Raw genomic sequence first — 13,430 nt, 5'->3', positions numbered from 1 at the left:
GCCCCAGAGCGGGCAGTGTACAACCTCCATCATGTTAGAAGGCCGAGAGAGTGGAGCCAGTGTCCAGGACTGCCACAGTCATACTGCTTACCGTTTTAAAATACTTCTTGTCAGAAAAGGATTTCAGATACACAATAGGATGGATTCAGACCTCCAAACAAGACACAGTGTTTTTAAAGATGTATGTAGGCTTGGGAGAGAGAGGAAAAACTATAGACAGTTATAAAAAGAAGTAAATAGTTTTTAAAAAGAAAACAAAGTCTTTAAAGACAGTAAAAGTAATATAAAAGAGTGCAGACAGACAGGTTAAAGGAGCAAAAGTAATTTTAAAAAAGCCACACAAAGATGGAAAAGACACAGAGAGTCTGGGTTATGTATATTATTGTGTTTTCTTTGACTAGTTTGACTGTTAATGAGTTAACTGCTGAAAAATATTTGATATTGGGGACTGATAAGCTAAACTAATATAAACTAATATATATATAATATTTGACTTCAAAATTTGTGTCTAAGGATATGTTACTTTGGAAAAGAGGTTCTGCTTTTGTTTCCACAGAAAATGAGAACCTGCAGATTCCCTCAAGACTAATGTGGTTTGATGGAACAAGACTCTCCCACCCCAAAAGGTCTCTGTGAACCCTAAAAATACTTCGCCCAACAAACAGCAGGAAATAATTTCGAGAAAACTACACCCAAATTCCCAAAATGATTGTTTATAAATGTTTGTTTTCATTTAAAGGGGGTTGATTATAAGTGATTAATGGTCACAGTCAATTTCCAAAAAAAAGGGGAGGGGTTGATATAGAGGTGAATACTTAGCACTGGTATGGATCTTGGTCTACTGATACAGATTTAAGGGCAATTTTGTTACATTGTGTGTATGTATATCTGCTCTTGTTTAAGGTGTTGTTTGTGCAGCTCATTTAAAAATGTAATGTATAATTAAAAATTACAGATTAATAGTCGTTTATGTAGTCAAACTTGTAATCATATTAGTTTAGTTATCATCCCTGCACTCTGCCCGCTTCCTGTTCCAGTCATCATCCCTGCACTCTGCCCGCTTCCTGTTCTGGTCATCATACCTGTACTCTGCCCGCTTCCTGTTCCAGTCATCATCCCTGCACTCTGCCCGCTTCCTGTTCTGGTCATCATACCTGTACTCTGCCCGCTTCCTGTTCCAGTCATCATCCCTGCACTCTGCCCGCTTCCTGTTCCGGTCATCATACCTGTACTCTGCCCGCTTCCTGTTCCAGTCATCATACCTGCACTCTGCCCGCTTCCTGTTCCAGTCATCATACCTGCACTCTGCCCGCTTCCTGTTCCGGTCATCATCCCTGCACTCTGCCCGCTTCCTGTTCCGGTCATCATACCTGCACTCTGCCCGCTTCCTGTTCCAGTCATCATACCTGCACTCTGCCCGCTTCCTGTTCCAGTCATCATACCTGCACTCTGCCCGCTTCCTGTTCCGGTCATCATCCCTGCACTCTGCCCGCTTCCTGTTCTGGTCATCATACCTGCACTCTGCCCGCTTCCTGTTCTGGTCATCATACCTGTACTCTGCCCGCTTCCTGTTCTGGTCATCATACCTGTACTCTGTCATTATGACTCTTCATCCTTCAGGAAACTTAAGTCAAAGTAAACTTCTATAAGTTGCCTATGTCATGATGTTTTACCAGAACAATAGAAAAGTAACTACTAGAGTGCCTAATTTAATTTTGTTATAGTAAATTTCCACAGTCAACAAGAATACAAGGCACTCATTAGAACTTCTTGGTAAATTTAGTTAGATGTGGCAGTCTGTGTCTGATAATCCCAGCATGCAGAAGGCCAGCTAGAGGCGCCAGTCCTGTACAGCGAAGACACCATCGCAACAGCTTAGCAAAATCAAAGTTTACAGAAACACGGGCTTTAAAGTACACTGTTCTCTCTTTAATACAACCGAAATTCCATGATAGTGGAGTCTCTTTCAAGTATTTCTTTAAGCCTCCGGAAGCCCTTTCCATCCTCCACACCCGTCCTTTATGCTTTTACAGTGCTCACGGACACCGGACTTCTGACCGATTCGCATTTTAGTTTTCTTCTTTCTTGAACAATTTGCTCCTTCTGGTTCCTCCTCTTTCGCTGGCTGCCTGACTGCACTGAGTGCCCCTCTGGTAACCCCAGATACTCCTTTACACTAACTGTGGGTGGGAGGCTGCTATGTCCCTTTCCTCGGGTCACTTCCAAATGTCAGGCTCCTCAAACGTGCGCACTTTCAGCTGGGTAGGCTGAGAAGTGGCCTGCCACCATCTCCATGCTGGCTTAGACTGCGGTAAGGGCCCTGCACAGAGTATACAGCCACAAGTGGCCGCTGGACTCTCAGACCCGCTTCATTCCTCTATCCACGCAGTTTCTCCCATCCCAGTTTCCCCTCTCCCAGGAAGAGGAGACCAAAGCGGCCACGCGTCTGTGGCAGGATGGAGACCTGGACAGGACACTGAAAGAATTCCCAATTTGAGCCACTGTCTGTGGGGACACTGTAGTCTCCAAGCGAGATGGCTGTAGCTCCTCTCTACTCTAAGAACCAGTCCTGATCTTCCTTGCGCACTCAGGGCCCGGACTCCATATCCTTTGGTCTTTAGGAGTAGCTGAACTCTTGTGTTCTGTTGCTACAGGTCTTCTGTATGAGTGACATACTTCTGATGTGGCAGGAAGACAGAACACACCTGTGGCCAAGCGGCCACATTATGCAGAGGTCTGACAGTCCAGCTGAGAAGTGGACATGACAATTCTCTAGGCTGCAGCTGCCCACTCGCGTCCTTCCCTTCGGCTCACTCAGCACATCTGCAAGCGCCATCGTTTCCCAACAGCATGCTCCTTCACTTAACTCCCAAACAATGCTTCTGTGGCTGACAGTGCATGTGCTCTCCTACCCAAAACTGCCCAGCTCTGAATCTGTTTTGCTTTTCAAGTAGCCCTGGCTATGCTAGAAATAGTTTTGTAGACCAGGCTGGCCTCGAACTCAGAGATCCACCTGCCTCTGACTCCTGAGCACTGGGACTAAAGGTGTGCACCACCATGCCCAGCTGAGTTCTGGATTGTTTTGTTTTGTTTTTGTTTTTTGAGACAGGGTTTCTCTGTAGCTTTGGAGCCTGTCTTGGAACTCACTCTGTAGACCAGGCTGGCCTTGAACTCACAGAGATCACCCTGCCTCTGCCTCCCAGGTGCTGGGATTAAAGGTGTATGCCACCACCATCCAGCAAGATCTGGATTTTTAAAGCAACTATTTAACACACACTAGAGAATCTGATGTTCATGCTGTCTGACTAACCTCCACCCTCCATTCCTTGCCTAAAATAAAGACAAGTGATCAAATCCTTTGTGCCCAGCCACTCCAGACTCCATCACTTTCTTGCCATTCATTTTGCAAATAAGTATCTCAGGTTCGATGTGTTTCACCTACCGTTAAAGCACTTAGCACTATGAAACACCCGTGGTAGCAGTAACTGCTGTGTCACCTCTGACTCAGGACACGTCAGGGGCTGGCTTGTACTTTGTGCAGTTTCATGCTTAGGTAGTTTCCTTGATTCCTATTTTACTTAATGTCTTTATTAAGGAACAGATGCCAATCATTTAGAATTTAGAAGCTTTTTTCAGAGCTGCTAGTGAAGTAATCAAGTACTTTTCCTTTTATTAGCATTCTGGGTTTTTCTTCTTTCTTTCATGTTGGTAAGTGATCTGAGCAGCACATGCTAAGCAAGCAAGTACCCTACCACTGAACCACACGTTAGCCCTTACACTGGTTTATAGTGACTGGTCAGTTAACATTAAGTCATCCTAGACTTTTCTGTAATAAACACAATTCAGACTAGCATGCTGTTCTTTTGCAGCTAGGTTTGCTATACAATAAAGTGTCAGGTCTGGAGAAAAGGGATCTATTTACCTCCTTATAAATTACAAAACTCGTAGGCATAAAAGTGACTGGAACTATAAAATTGAAATGTGACCAGGAAAAATTACTTTAGAGATGAATTTTTGAATGAACCTTCAAGAAACCAACATTTGTTATAAAACCATTCCAGAGAGGAGAACTGAGGTGCCGTCAATTTACATTATAGTCAGGGCACTCTTAATATTAAGCATTAAAAGGAAACTATTTCTTTTTAATAAGCACACATTTATTCTACAATAAGTTTCTTCACATTTTCATGCACACCATCCTTATAAATATGTTATGCCTTACTTTAAATATTTCACAGTTCCCTGAGAGGGTCAAAATTAGACAGGAGTATAGTAACTCTCATGGCCAAAGTATACTTACTATCAGTTCCTGTCAGAGAACCTAAGAATAATTGCTGTTTGCCACAGAAATGAATTCCCATCCTATGTGGTTCTCTCCCGCAAAGAACAGCTTGTCAGATGAGGGAAGTAGAGACACACTGCTACAGCTGTTCCTACTTCCCCTGCGCTGAACATCTGCCCCGGGACAAGCCAACAACCACAGACTCCACTCCCTAACTACACCTCAGAGCGCTTCGGGTCACTGGTCTGAAGCTGGCTATTAGTATATAAGCTATCTAATAAAAATTAAGCCACTTTGAGGATTGAAAGCAGGTGCCTCCCAGCCTTGTTCACTAACCTAACCGTCAAAAGCTGACCTAAGGATGAGACTGGAACCCTCCTGCATTTTCCTCCTGAACCCAAGTCCTTCAAATGCCAGTCACTGTTAAGTTCTACGTTCCCAGGGAACCTTAGATGAAAGCTGGACAGACAGATGAAGAGACAGGACAAACTCCTCCAGGCACTGTCCTTCCTGGCAGTCTGTGGCTGGTCTTTAATTCACAATCCCCAACCTCAGCCTCCCTAGCACGCACAACACCAGGTACCATCTTATTACTAAATCCGAAAAATAATTTGGGAAGAGCCAGTGCATTTCAGGCAAGTGACCACACACGACATCACAAGGCCAGCCTCCCAGCTCCACTGCAGCAACCGAAGCCTGCTGCTGGGCCTCTGGCCCCTTATTAGACCCCGAACTGTTTAGAGTACAGAAGGCCAGCTATCAAGGACAGTTCTCCCATTTTGTTGTCTATATATGCCCAGGATGGGCCCCAGTCAGGGAGCTAGTGAGTGAAGTGAGGTGCAGAAGCCAAAACTACAACAGAAATCCAGTACTTCTGAGCAAAACAAACAAGGCCCCTGTAGCGTGTCGAGAAGCCGAGAAAGGAGAAACCCAACAGAGTGCCTGAGCCTGTGAACATACTGCAGAAGGGACGCAGTAGGGACGAAAGCCACCAGACACCAGGGAGATCTTACAGTGCAAACCTAACTCGGGTACCTGGAGGAACCTACAGCCAGCATTCTGTAGAGGACAATGAAAACAGCACGAAACCGCACACCTAGGAGAATTGAGACATACTGTGATGGCTAATATTGATTAACTGAGGTGGAAGACAACCCTCGGTGTGGGCGGGACCAGACCATGGGCTGGGGCCTGGGATAAAAAGGAGGAAGTGAACTGAGCACCAATACCCTTCCCTTTGCTCCTGATGATAAAGTGAGGACTGCTTCACACTCTTGTTGCCACTTTTTGTTGCAAGCAAAAATAAAACTTTTCTTACATTGTTTCTTATCAGGTGTTTGGTCACAACAATGAGAAAAGTGGCCAAATACAGCAAACTTAAAAAAAACAATGACAATTAACATAGTCAACTCCCTAATGACAAAAATGTGGAACTTACCTCATGAATCTTTAGAGCAGCTAAATGGGCCTACAGTGGAATGGGAAGATACACAATCCCAGCAGAGAAAGAGAAACATGGTTTTAAAAGAATGGAAATTTCCGAATACCAGGATAGCTACAAATATGATCCAACACTACCATAGATGCCAACATCATTAAATAAAGCAGAAAAAAGTCTAGAAAAAGAAAAGCAATATAAATCAAGAAATGATAAAAATACAAAGAGGGAAGAAATAAAACAGACAAATTTAAAATCTAGCTCTTTAAAAAGCAGTGGAAATGGATGAGGTAAATTGTTTAGAAATGAAGAGCGTCCCCATCAAGTCTACAAAATTAAGTAAGAGGACTAGAGACGACCTAGCGATGACCGGCGACAGAGGAGACAGCGCTTCTAGGAGCTAATTAAAGACACTGCATGTGGACAAGGGGAAACAGACCATTTGAACCCTCTTGTGTTTATTACAGAAAACGAGAGAAAAGAAAGCCTCAAATGGATTCAAATTCAAAAAGAATTCCATCAACACTGAGGGAGAAACAACACAAAAGTCAGGCAGAATTCTTCAGAAAGGAAAGAGCACTTGCTATTCATCTCCTGTCTTTAATACAAAACCCAGACGGCACAAAATAAATAATGGGTACAGCAAGACTCCTAGAATACAAATGCAAAACCACTCACAAAACACAATTTAAATCAACTAATATAATTTATTCTATTGTTAGCATAGAGTAGAAAGTCCATATAATGATTTCCATGGATTCAGAAGAAAATTTATCACGAAACTCAACAATTAATAATGAATTTTTAAAATCTCTCAGTGAAGCACAATTTGTAGGAAGCCTCTTCAAAAAGAGAGACAACGTCTACGAAAAGTTCAGCAGACTTGCAGGAGGACGCGGTGGGTGAGGGCGCCGGCAGCCAAGTCCTAAGACCTGAGCTTGATACCAGGAACCAAACGGTGGAAAGATAGAAAATTTATGCAAGATGTCCTCTGACTTACACAGACACACACACCACACACACACACACACACACCACACACATGCACACACACACACACACCACACACATACACACACACACCACACACCACACACATGCACACACACACCACACACACACACCACACACATGCACACACACACCACACACCACACACATGCACACACCACACACACACCACACACCACACACACACACACACCACACACATACACACACACACCACACACCACACACATGCACACACCACACACACACCACACACCACACACACACACACACCACACACATGCACACACACACCACACACATGCACACACACACCACACACATGCACACACACACCACACACACCACACACATGCACACACACACCACACACACCACACACACACCACACACATGCACACACACACACACACCACACACATGCACACACACCACACACACCACACACATAAACACACACACCACACATGCACACGCACACACACCACACACACCACACACACCACACACATGCACACACACCACACACACCACACACATACCACACATACACACGCACACACACCACACACACCACACACATGCACACACACCACACACACCACACACATGCACACACACACCACACACATGCACACACACACCACACACATGCACACACACCACACACACCACACACCACACACACACACACACACCACACACCACACACACACACACCACACACACATGCACACACACACACCACACACATGCACACACACACACACCACACACATACACACACACACCACACACATGCATACACACACCACACACATGCACACACACACCACACACATGCACACACACACCACACACATGCACACACACACACACCACACACACACACACACCACACACCACACACATGCATACACACACCACACACATGCACACACACACCACACACATGCATACACACACCACACACATGCATACACACACCACACACATGCACACACACACCACACACCACACACATGCACACACACACCACACACATGCACACACACACCACACACCACACACATGCATACACACACCACACACATGCACACACACATCACACACATGCACACACACACCACACACATGCACACACACACCACACACATGCACACACACACCACACACCACACACATGCACACACACACCACACACATGCACACACACACCACACACATGCACACACACACCACACACATGCACACACACACCACACACATGCACACACACACCACACACATGCACACACACACCACACACACACCACACACATGCACACACACACCACACACACCACACACACACCACACACACCACACACATGCACACACACACACACCACACACATGCACACACACACCACACACATGCACACACACACCACACACATGCACACACACCACACACACCACACACCACACACATGCACACACCACACACACACCACACACCACACACACACACACCACACACACACACACACCACACACATACCACACACATGCACACACCACACACACACCACACACATGCACACACCACACACACACCACACACCACACACACACCACACACCACACACATGCACACACACACCACACACCACACACATGCACACACACACCACACACATGCACACACCACACACACACCACACACCACACACACACACACCACACACACATGCACACACACACACCACACACATGCACACACACACCACACACATGCACACACACACCACACACCACACACATGCACACACACACCACACACATGCACACACACACCACACACATGCACACACACACCACACACATGCACACACACCACACACATGCACACACACACACCACACACATGCACACACACACACCACACACATGCACACACACACCACACACCACACACACACACACACCACACACACATGCACACACACACCACACACATGCACACACACACCACACACATGCACACACACACCACACACCACACACACACACACACCACACACACATGCACACACACACACCACACACATGCACACACACACCACACACATGCACACACACACCACACACATGCACACACACACCACACACATGCACACACACACCACACACATGCACACACACACCACACACATGCACACACACCACACACCACACACACACACACACCACACACACATGCACACACACACCACACACACATGCACACACACACCACACACATGCACACACACCACACACACACACACACCACACACATGCACACACACACACACCACACACATGCACACACACACCACACACATGCACACACACACACACACACCACACACATGCACACACACACCACACACCACACACACACACACACCACACACACATGCACACACACACACCACACACATGCACACACACACCACACACATGCACACACACACCACACACCACACACACACACACCACACACCACACACACCACACACATGCACACACACACACACCACACACACACACACCACACACACCACACACATGCACACACACACACACCACACACCACACACATGCACACACACACCACACACACGTCAATATAGCAAACCCCAGAATCCTTAGGAAACAATAGTAAGCAAACTTTGAAGAGCTGCAGGATGGAAGGCAAATGCACCAACTAAAATCAACTCGATTCTTCTCTACCGGCACAGGGGAACTATAAAGAGAAACTAAGAGGAGTGACCGCAGCATAGAGAGAGGGAGCAACTGTTTGAAGGGAACCCAACTACATGGTGCTTCAGGACTACCCACAACTCCATCTCCAGAGGCTCTGGTGCTCTCTTCTGACCTCTGTAGGCACCAGACATGCACAGGTGCACATACTTACACACAGGCAAATACTCAAATACATAAAATAACTCTAAAACAATTTTAAAAGAAAAATAATCTTAATTTGAGTTAGCACCACAAGACTCTAACATTGCTCAAAAATTACAGGAAAAAAATAACACGTGGACCACACCAGCAATCGCAGCACTTGGGAGGCTAAGGGGAATGGTGTCAAATGTTAAGTAGTTTGGAATACAGGTGAGACCCTGTTTAGAACAAAGCAAACACTGGTCCTTTATACTGAAAACAACAAAATATTACTAAGAAAAAAATTCAAGAAGACCTAACCAATGGAAAAATACTATCATAAACTATAAGGTTCAATTTATTAGACCAGCAATTCTCTTCCAACAGACCTGAGCATTTCAAGCAATCTCAATCAAAGTTCCAAGACCTGTAATGGGAACTGGAAAGCTGGCATTCATACTACACAGAAATAGAAGGCCCACTGAGAATTAAAAAGAGCACAGCAAAGGGGGGGGGTGGGGGAGATGGGGCGCTACCCCATCTGAATTCAAGAGTCTCTAGGAGACAATAGTCAAGAACCTGAGAACCGCTGCCTAGAGGTTGGCCATACATGTTTGCCATCTGAGTTTTGGCAAAACTGCATAGGCAACTTAAAGGGGAAACAAGCCTTTTCGACAGAGCAAGACCAGCTAAGTAGCCATGCAGGCACCCTGAAGAATAAATCAAAGAACACTGACCCAAATGTCATCGAACACAAAAATTAACACAGAAAAACCACACAAGCTTTAAGTGAAAGATGTTTTAAAGACTGGAAGATATGCTTGTGTGTCAAGTCAGTTTCTTTCAACAAAGATAGCAAAGATAAAGAGAATAAACCCAAGTCACAGTAGACAAACACTTCTAACACATACATCAGGCATGAAACCCATGTCCAGCAGACGTAGAGGACTCTAGCAACTTCAACTCAACAAGCGCACAAAATGACGACCCGCAGATCCGCCACCAGGGGAGCACACGCCATTGCCACTCTCTGCCACAGTCTAATGTGAAAACGTCTGACCGTGCCCTGTGTTGGCACGGATGGCGTAGAGCCGCACAGCTGCTCTGGGGGTGGAAAGCATAAGGCTGACGCACGCTGCTATAGTCAGCTACACAGCTGGTCACTGATCCCAAGGGCAGCGGTGCTAAGGGAGTGGGACCCTTAGGGGTAAACACGTGTGAAATGTCATAATAAAACCAAGTACGCCATACGGTAACTCAGAGATTTTTTTAAAGACAACATACAAACAGAAGGTGGAACCAGGGGTTTTCAGTGTATGTGTGAGTTTGTCTGTGTGTGGCTTGTGCACACACATAAGGAAGCCTGAGCACAACCTGCAGGGCTCCATCTGTTTCTGCCCCCACCCAACTGCTGGCGAGGAGTCACAAGTAAACACCTCCACGGCTGGCCTTTTCACTAGAGCTGCACTGCAGCCCAGACTACTGTTTCAGTTTGGGTTTTTATCTTTTTATTGAAACACTTTAAGATTATCTTAAAAGCTGGTTTGTATGTCTTATCTCATTCAAAGGACAACTCAAAGTCCTCTCCTAATCTAGATACTGGTCGAGAACGTCCCAAAGACTCTGAGTTGGCTTAGTTGAGGATTTACTAGCATGACCCTTGCTACGGAAGAGCTGTCAGTAAGTGAGAGTTAATAAAGAAATGTGTGTGCATGTGTAAGGATAGTTAGGCATCAGAAAAGAACTAAGGAACAATTGAAGCACAGCTGGTGTGCACCAGCCAGTTTAATCCGATGGTTGGAACTGCACAGACGGCACAGTGAGTCAGTGCTTCCACAGCCTGTGGTTATGACCTTTCAAGAAAAAGAACTTAATCAGAAAGTAGTGAGTCCTAGAAAGCAGTCAGGCTGGGGCAGAGAGCAGACAAGGACACTGTCATGAAGACCCTGCCAGAGAAGGGAGGAAGAAGAAGGAACTGAGGGGAGGCAGTACACGGCCACTAGGACACTGAGCTATAAATCAAGTGTTCACTTCTCAGATGGAGGTGCACGCTCTGAAACTTTAAGCATCTGTTATACGAAAGCTGGGTGTCTTGTTGATTAATTCTTGCTAAGAAAAAAAAATCCTTCTGGCCGGGCAGTGGTTGCGTACAACTTTAATCCAGAACTTGGGAGGCAGAGGCAGGATGATCTCTGTGAGGTTGAGCCCAGCATGATCGACAGACAAGGGCTAGGACAGCTAGGGCTACACAGAGAAACAACAGAAGACAAATTCTTCTGAAGTATTTACAGCTCACTGCCATGTCTGCAGCCCGGCCGCCCACAATTCCTGTCTATCAATGAAAACGGACAGAAGATAATTCGGAAAACTGAGGAGAGAAGGGAAACCCAATTTCCCCAGCTGTAGGCAACCTTTATTGACACCTGGAATTTATATCTCCTTTTTGCCTTTTTCCAAGGAATATAAAATTGTTATCTTCCTTTGCACGGAGCACATAGTACAAGCTTTGGGTAAATTCCTAGAACAGCAAACATGCTGCCGGGTTTCAAACTTCTGGACAGAAAGCACTACTAGGAACGGAACCCAGAACCTTGCACATGCTACACAATTACATACTTAGCCTAGACTTAGGTAGTACAAGTAAGGCAAAGACTCCTATCTATGAAAGAAAACAGAAAACAAGCTAAATACTAAGAAATGAAGAACTGGGCAAATGGGGCTTTTCAGAGTGTGGATGAAGTTGAAATTATTAAACCATTGCTAGGATATGTGAGAAGCTTCTCGTCTCTGCTTTAGAAAGGAGGGCTAATCACTGAACGCTTGCAGAACAGACACTGACCTGTGGGGCTCTGGTGTTCTTACTAAAGCCCCAAATGCTGGGCTCTACTTATAAACACCATTTGTGGTGAGAAAAACATGCTGAGATAGACTTGTCGCTGCATTTGAAATGTCTGCCTGTCATAAATACAGATGAACATAAAATATTTAATAATTATTAAAAATTTAAATGTACAATTAGGGAGTTGCTTCTAGCACATAAACACTAAATTTGACAACTTAATGTAGGCAAATTTTAATTATGAGGAACAAAATTTCTAGTCAAAATTATTGGCATCATTACAACCTTTAAATTTCATTTATATCAAATAATTGTAACTAGTTTTAAACATACTTGAAGAATCAATAATTATGTAGTTCATATAATTGGCACACTTCTAATATGCCAAACAAGGTCTAATTTGGGCTTAATGATTCAAAAACTAAAAAGTAGACTATGAACATATATTTTCATTTAATTATTGAAAGCAAATCCCTCAAATAAATCTCATAATTACATATTCCTTATGAATAACCTTATAAAATAATCCTCTTACAAACACAAGGAAGCTTGTCACGACTATCAGAACAGAAGTCATAGCAGGGAGAGGCGGAAGGTGGCTGTTCAGTGTAAGGAGGCCACTGACCCATTGCTGAGCACACACAGATGATGTGGGATTTCCCTCTGTATGTTGTGATTAGCATTGATAAATAAAGGAACTGCTTTGAACCTATAGCAAGGCAGAACTTAGGTAGGCAGGAAAATTAAGCTGAATGCTGGGAGAAAGGAGGCAGAGTCAGAGAGAAGTCAGGTGGCCCCTCCGGAGACAGACACTGGAACTTTAGCAGGTAAGCCACAGCGACGTGGTGATACAAAGATTAACAGAAATGTGTTAAATTAAGATGTAAGAGTTAGCCAATAAGAAGCTAGAGCTAATGGGCCAAGCAGTGATTTAAATAATATAGTTT

General features: G+C 44.9%; 1 protein-coding gene across 8 annotated transcripts in view; it reads right to left on the bottom strand.

The window, feature by feature from the left end:
• The window catches only part of Itsn1 (intersectin 1), a 183,453-nt gene that overhangs the window by 126,812 nt on the left and 43,211 nt on the right, over positions 1–13,430 (bottom strand). The gene's annotated exons all lie outside the window — the stretch shown is intronic.

The sequence above is a fragment of the Microtus pennsylvanicus genome, chromosome 1, assembly GCF_037038515.1.
Source record: "Microtus pennsylvanicus isolate mMicPen1 chromosome 1, mMicPen1.hap1, whole genome shotgun sequence".
NCBI lineage: Eukaryota > Metazoa > Chordata > Mammalia > Rodentia > Cricetidae > Microtus > Microtus pennsylvanicus.
This window is presented reverse-complemented; position numbering and strand designations above follow the sequence as displayed.